General features: G+C 63.1%; 1 non-coding gene across 1 annotated transcript; it reads left to right on the forward strand.

Annotated features, from left to right (window-relative positions):
* The first annotated feature begins 1,527 nt into the window (after window positions 1–1,527).
* Window positions 1,528–1,646, forward strand: LOC131867415 (5S ribosomal RNA). The gene has a single exon (XR_009365972.1). It is a non-coding gene; the product is annotated as a 5S ribosomal RNA (ribosomal RNA).
* Window positions 1,647–7,537: the final 5,891 nt, after the last annotated feature.

Below are 7,537 nucleotides of genomic sequence, written 5' to 3' on the forward strand. Positions count from 1 at the left end.
CCAACTTGGGTTCCAAGGTGGGTGCCAAGTGGGCGACTGCTATGGTGGATGCCAAGGTGGGTCACGGGGTGGGTGCCAAGTTGCTAGGTTGTGTTCCAAGGTGGGTGCCAACGTGGCTGCTAGGGTGCGTGGGTTAAAGGGTGTGTCACAACGTGGGTGCCAGGATGGGTGCGCACCCACACTGGCCAAGACGGGTGCAAGGTTGGGTTCCAAGCCCGGTCACAGGCTGGGTGCTAGGATGGGTGGGTGCCAAGGTGGGCACCAGGGTGGGTGCACCCACCCTGGCCAAGGTGGGTCACGGGGTGGGTCCTAGGGTGGGTAACAGGGTGGGTACTAAGGTGCGTGCCAAGGTGGGTCATGGGGTGGGTGCCAAGGTGGGCACCAGGGTGGGTGTGCACCAACCCTAGCCAGGGTAGGTCACGGGGTGGTTGTCGGGGTGGGCGTCAAGGAGCCAAGGTGGGTGGCAAGTAGCCAAGTTGCGTGCCAAGGTGGGTGTCGGGGTGGGTGCCAAGGATCCAAGGTGGGTGCCAAGGAACCAAGGTGGGTGTCTGGGTGGGTGCCGAGGTGGGAGCCAGGGTGGGTCCCAAGGTGAGTGCAAAGGTGGGTGCCAGGGTCAAGGTGAGTGCCAATGTGGGTTCCAAGGTGCCAGGGTCAGGGTGAGTGCCAATGTGGGTTCAAAGGTGCTAAGTTGGGTGCGAGGTTGGGTGCGAGGGTGGGTGGGTGCCAAGGTGTGCTAGGTGGAAGCCCGGGTGGGTCGGCATCCCATGGGTGTCGAGTTGGGTGCCTGATGGGTGCTTCTTGTCAAGTTTTAGTCGTCGGGACTCATTTCGAGCCTTAGAGGTCGTTTCTTGTCCGGTTGCCCTGTCTTCGACCTGGGAACCCAATTTTGGTCCTCGGGTCCCATTTTTTTTTGTCTCGCATCCCACTTTTGGCCTGTGGCCTTTTCGGGGTCGATTCTCGTTTTGGGCATCAGAGCATGTTTCTTCTCCTAAAACCCAATATTTGTTTATTAAGTCTCGGAACACATTTTTGTTCTCGTGGACCCATCATGGGTCTTGGAACGCATTTGTGGTCCTTGGGTCCCATTTTGCATCCCGAAACTTGTGTTTTGGTGCTTGATCCCTATTTTGGGTGCCCACCTTGCACCAAGTGCGCACCCGGGGCAAACCGAGCGCCTTGGTGCACCGGGGCAAGATCGAGCGTGCACCCGAGGCGCCCCGAACATGCACCAAGGTGCACTCGGCCCACATGTGAGCGCAGGTCGTTGCGCCCGAGGTGGTGTGTGGGCACCGCGTTGCAGACGGGACACTGCACGCACACGACGCCCCGTCCAGGTGCACGCACGTAGGCCGGGCCGGGTGCACACCCGACGCCCTAGCAAGGTGCGCGCACCCGGGCAGGGCTCACACTTGGCGAACGGGGCGCACTTCGCGAGGGAGGGTGTGCACCTCGACGGGGGTGGGTGGCCGGGGTGGATTCGCACGTGGGTCGCGGTTTGCTAAGTACACACTGCGACAAGCTCATAACGGGTGCGATCATACCAGCGTTAGTGCACCGGATCCCATCAGAACTCCGCAGTTAAGCGCGCTTGGGCCGGAGTAGTACTAGGATGGGTGACCTCCCGGGAAGTCCCGGTGTTGCACCCTTTCTTAGTTTTTCGCCGGGCGTCGCAATGCTATTTGAATAAACCTTTTGCCCGTTTGCGTTCTCGTCGGGGCCGGGCCGGGCCGGGGTGCGCTGCCCGCACTACCGCGCGCGCGGGGGCGACACCGAGCGCGCACCCGAGGCGCCCCGAGCACACAGGCCACGGTGCAACCCGGGCGTTGTGCGCGCACCCCGGTGCGCCCGAGGTGCTGCGCGCGCACCCAGGTGAAATCGGTGTGCACCTCGGCCAGTGCGCGCTCGGTCGAGTCGCGCACGTTGGCCAAGGTGCACGGTGATGTTTCTTACTCTAAGGTTCCGCACCAGACGCCCGGGACAGGTGAGCGAAGCTGGGCGGGGCCGGGTGCGCGGCCGGGGCAGGTGCACGCAGCTGGAGAGAGCTTTGGAGCACACCAGAGGTGCGCACCTTGGAGCACACTTCGGAGCGCACCAATGATGCGCTCCATTCAAAAGTTTCCTGAAAAGGCAAAAAAAGTTGAGATTATAGAATTTCCCACTTGAGAGATTGTAAAAAAAAAAAATTTAAAATGAAGGAAACGCGGGTGCCAAGGTGTGCGCGCCCGGGTGCGCAGCCCAGCCAAGGTGTGCGCACCAAGGCGCCCACCCTGGCGAAGGTGCACGCAAGGTGCGCACCCGAGGCAAACCGGACAATTAACCCAACTTTCGACTTCGCGCGCACCTGCGCACCTTGGAGCGCACTTCGGAGCGCTCCTTGTTGCGCACCAATCTTGGGCACCTCGGAGTGCACCATGGCGCCCACCAAGGTGCGCACCCGGGGCAAACCGAGCTCCGACTTCGTGCGCACCTTGGAGCGCACGAAAGGTGCGCACCATGGCGCCCACCAAGGTGCGCAGCCCAGCCAAGGCGTGCGCATCAAGGTGCGCACCCTGGCGAAGGTGCGCACCCGGGGCAAACCGAGCTCCGACTTCGTGCGCACCTTGGAGCGCACAAAGGGTGCGCAACCCAGCCAAGGTGTGCGCACCCCGGGCAAACCGAGCTCCGAATCGTGCGCACCTTGGAGCACACTTCGGAGCCCTCCTTGGTGCGCACCGATGTTGCGCACCTCGGAGCGCACCCGGGGAAAACAATGCAATTAACCCGACTTTCGACTTCGTGGGCACCTCGGAGCGCTCTCGGGTTCGCACCTCGGAGCACACCGAGGTGCGCACCTTTGATGCGCTGCCTTCACCAATTTCCAGAAAAGGCAAGAAAACATTGAGAAGGTGTGCGCACCGAGGTGCCCACCCTGGCGAAGGTGCACGCGAGGTGCGCACCCGGGGCAAACCGGGCTCCGACTTCGTGCACGCCATGCTGCGCACCTTGGAGGGCCATGGTGCGCACCTTGGAGCACACTTCGGAGCGCTCAATGGTGCCCAACCCAGCCAAGGTGCCCACCGCGGCGAAGGTGCACGCGAGGTGCGCACCCGGGGCAAACCGGGCTCCGACTTCGTGCACGCCGCACCTTGGAGCACACTTCGGAGCGCTCCTTGGTGCGCACCAGGGCGCGCAACCCAGCCGAGGTGCCCACCCCGGCGAAGGTGCACGCGGGGTGCGCACCCGAGGCAAACCGGGCTCCGACTTCGTGCACGCCATGGTGCCCACCGCGGCGAAGGTGCACGCGAGGTGCGCACCCGGGGCAAACCGGGCTCCGACTTCGTGCACGCCGCACCTTGGAGCACACTTCGGAGCGCTCCTTGGTGCGCACCAGGGCGCGCAACCCAGCCGAGGTGCCCACCCCGGCGAAGGTGCACGCGAGGTGCGCACCCGGGGCAAACCGGGCTCCGACTTCGTGCACGCCATGGTGCCCACCGCGGCGAAGGTGCACGCGAGGTGCGCACCCGGGGCAAACCGGGCTCCGACTTCGTGCACGCCGCACCTTGGAGCACACTTCGGAGCGCTCCTTGGTGCGCACCATGGTGCCCACCAGGGCGCGCAACCCCGCCGAAGGTGCACGCGAGGTGCGCACCCGGGGCAAACCGGGCTCCGACTTCGTGCACGCCGCACCTTGGAGCACACTTCGGAGCGCTCCTTGGTGCGCACCAGGGCGCGCAACCCCGCCGAAGGTGCACGCGAGGTGCGCACCCGGGGCAAACCGGGCTCCGACTTCGTGCACGCCATGGTGCGCACCAGGGTGCCCACCGCGGCGAAGGTGCGCACCCGGGGCAAACCGGGCTCCGACTTCGTGCACGCCGCACCTTGGAGCACACTTCGGAGCGCTCCTTGGTGCGCACCAGGGCGCGCAACCCAGCCGAGGTGCCCACCCCGGCGAAGGTGCACGCGAGGTGCGCACCCGGGGCAAACCGGGCTCCGACTTCGTGCACGCCATGGTGCCCACCGCGGCGAAGGTGCGCACCCGGGGCAAACCGGGCTAGGACTTCGTGCACGCCGCACCTTGGAGCACACTTCGGAGCGCTCCTTGGTGCGCACCATGGTGCCCACCAGGCCGCGCAACCCAGCCAAGGTGTGCGCACCAAGGTGCACGCGAGGTGCGCACCCGGGGCAAACCGGGGTCCGGCTTCGTGCACGCCGCACCTTGGAGCACACATCGGGGCGCTCCCGGGTTCGCACCGGCGTTGCGCACCGTGGTGGGCACCTCGGAGCACACCAAGGTGGGCAGCGAGGTGCGCACCTTTGATGCGATGCCTTCACTAATTTCCATAAAAGGCAAAAGAAAACGAGATTTTAAAATTTCCGTTTTGAAAGATAGTGAGAAAAAGGGAATGCTGGTGCCATCTTGAGCCCGCCCTGGTGCGCAGCCCAGCCAAGGTGTGCGCACCAAGGTGCCCACCCTGGCGAAGGTGCGCGCCCGGGCAATTAACCCAACTTCCAACTTCGCGCGCGCCAGGGTGGGAGCGCACCCAACAACCGGGCCTGGGAAGAGCCAATGCGAGAAACCCCACCAAACGCTCTGACAAAAAAAGAGGGGGCGCTCCAGTAACCCCGCTTCGGAGCGCACCCTGGGCAAACCCAGCCAGGGTGCCCACCCCGGCCAAGGTGCAGGCGAGGTGCGCACCCGGGGCAAACCGGGCTCCGACAACGTGCACGCCGCACCTTGGAGCACACTTCGTAGCGCTCCCGGGTGCGCACCTCAGAGCACACCAAGGTGGGCAGCGAGGTGCGCACCTTTGATGCGCTGCCTTCACTAATTTCCAGAAAAGGCAAAAAAAAGAGGAGATTTTAAAATTTCCGTTTTGAAAGATAGTGAAAAAAACGGAACGCGGGTGCCATCTTGAGCCCGCCCGGGTGCACAGCCCAGGTAAGGTGCCCACCCTGGCAAAGGTGCGCACCCGGGCAATTAACCCTACTTCCGACTTCGTGCGCGCCAGGGTGGCAACCGGGCCTGGGAAGAGCCAATGCGAGAAACCCCACCAAACGCTCCGACAAAAAAAGAGGCGGCGCTCCAATAACCCCGCTTCGGAGCGCAGCCGGGGCAAACCCAGCCAAGGTGCCCACCCCGACGAAGGTGCACGCGAGGTGCGCACCCGGGGCAAACCGGGCTCCGACAACGTGCACGCAGCACCTTGGAGCACACTTCGAAGCACTCCCGGGTGCCCACCGGCGTTGCGCACCGTGGTGGGCAGCGAGGTGCGCACCTTTGATGCGCTGCCTTCACTAATTTCCAGAAAAGGCAAAAAAAAATGAGATTTTAAAATTTCCGTTTTGAAAGATAGTGAAAAAAACGGAACGCGGGTGCCATCTTGAGCCCGCCCTGGTGCGCAGCCCAGGCAAGGCATGCGCACCAAGGTGCCCACCCGCGGTGCACACCCGGGGCAAACCGGGCTCCGACTTCGTGCAGGCCGCACCTTGGAGCACACTTCGGAGCGCTCCTTGGTGCGCACCATGGTGCCCACCAGGGCGCACCCGGGGCAAACCGGGCTCCGACTTCGTGCACGCCGCACCTTGGAGCACACATCGGAGCGCTCCCAGGTTCGCACCAGCGTTGCGCACCTTTGATGCGCTGCCTTCACTAATTTCCAGAAAAGGCAAAAAAAAACGATATTTTAAAATTTCCGTTCTGAAAGATAGTGAAAAAAACGGAACGCGGGTGCCATCTTGAGCCCTTCCTGGTGCGCAGCCCAGGCAAGTTGTGCGCACCAAGGTGCCCACCCTGGCGGAGGTGCGCGCCCGGGGCAAACCGGGCTCCGACTTCGTGCACTGCATGGTGCCCACCAAGGCGCGCAACCCAGCCAAGGTGCCCACCGCAGCGAAGGTGCACGCGAGGTGCGCACCCGAGGTGCACACCCGGGGCAAACCGAGCTCCGACTTCGTGCACGCCGCACCTTGGAGCACACTTCAGAGCGCTCCTTGGTGCGCACCAGGGCGCGCAACCCAGCCAAGGTGCTCACCCCGGCGAAGGTGCACGCGAGGTGCGCACCCGGGGCAAGCCGGGCTCGGACTTCGTGCACGCCGCACCTTGGAGCACACATCGGAGCGCTCCCGGGTTCGCACCAGCATTGCGCACCTTTGATGCGCTGCCTTCACTAATTTCCAGAAAAGGCAAAAAAAAAAAAAAAACGAGATTTTAAAATTTCCGTTTTGAAAGATAGTGAAAAAAACGGAACGCGGGTGCCATCTTGAGCCCGCCCTGGTGTGCAGCCCAGGCAAGTTGTGCGCACCAAGGCACCCACCCTGGCCAAGGTGGGTCACGGGGTGGGTCCTAGGGTGGGTAACGGGGTGGGTACTAAGGTGCGTGCCAAGGTGGGTCATGGGGTGGGTGCCAAGGTGGGCACCAGGGTGGGTGTGCACCAACCCTAGCCAGGGTAGGTCACGGGGTGGTTGTCGGGGTGGGCGTCAAGGAGCCAAGGTGGGTGGCAAGTAGCCAAGTTGCGTGCCAAGGTGGGTGTCGGGGTGGGTGCCAAGGATCCAAGGTGGGTGCCAAGGAACCAAGGTGGGTGTCTGGGTGGGTGCCGAGGTGGGAGCCAGGGTGGGTCCCAAGGTGAGTGCAAAGGTGGGTGCCAGGGTCAAGGTGAGTGCCAATGTGGGTTCCAAGGTGCCAGGGTCAGGGTGAGTGCCAATGTGGGTTCAAAGGTGCTAAGTTGGGTGCGAGGTTGGGTGCGAGGGTGGGTGGGTGCCAAGGTGTGCTAGGTGGAAGCCCGGGTGGGTCGGCATCCCATGGGTGTCGAGTTGGGTGCCTGATGGGTGCTTCTTGTCAAGTTTTAGTCGTCGGGACTCATTTCGAGCCTTAGAGGTCGTTTCTTGTCCGGTTGCCCTGTCTTCGACCTGGGAACCCAATTTTGGTCCTCGGGTCCCATTTTTTTTTGTCTCGCATCCCACTTTTGGCCTGTGGCCTTTTCGGGGTCGATTCTCGTTTTGGGCATCAGAGCATGTTTCTTCTCCTAAAACCCAATATTTGTTTATTAAGTCTCGGAACACATTTTTGTTCTCGTGGACCCATCATGGGTCTTGGAACGCATTTGTGGTCCTTGGGTCCCATTTTGCATCCCGAAACTTGTGTTTTGGTGCTTGATCCCTATTTTGGGTGCCCACCTTGCACCAAGTGCGCACCCGGGGCAAACCGAGCGCCTTGGTGCACCGGGGCAAGATCGAGCGTGCACCCGAGGCGCCCCGAACATGCACCAAGGTGCACTCGGCCCACATGTGAGCGCAGGTCGTTGCGCCCGAGGTGGTGTGTGGGCACCGCGTTGCAGACGGGACACTGCACGCACACGACGCCCCGTCCAGGTGCACGCACGTAGGCCGGGCCGGGTGCACACCCGACGCCCTAGCAAGGTGCGCGCACCCGGGCAGGGCTCACACTTGGCGAACGGGGCGCACTTCGCGAGGGAGGGTGTGCACCTCGACGGGGGTGGGTGGCCGGGGTGGATTCGCACGTGGGTCGCGGTTTGCTAAGTACACACTGCGACAAGCTCATAAC

Source organism: Cryptomeria japonica, unplaced genomic scaffold (genome assembly GCF_030272615.1).
Source record: "Cryptomeria japonica unplaced genomic scaffold, Sugi_1.0 HiC_scaffold_169, whole genome shotgun sequence".
Lineage (NCBI taxonomy): Eukaryota > Viridiplantae > Streptophyta > Pinopsida > Cupressales > Cupressaceae > Cryptomeria > Cryptomeria japonica.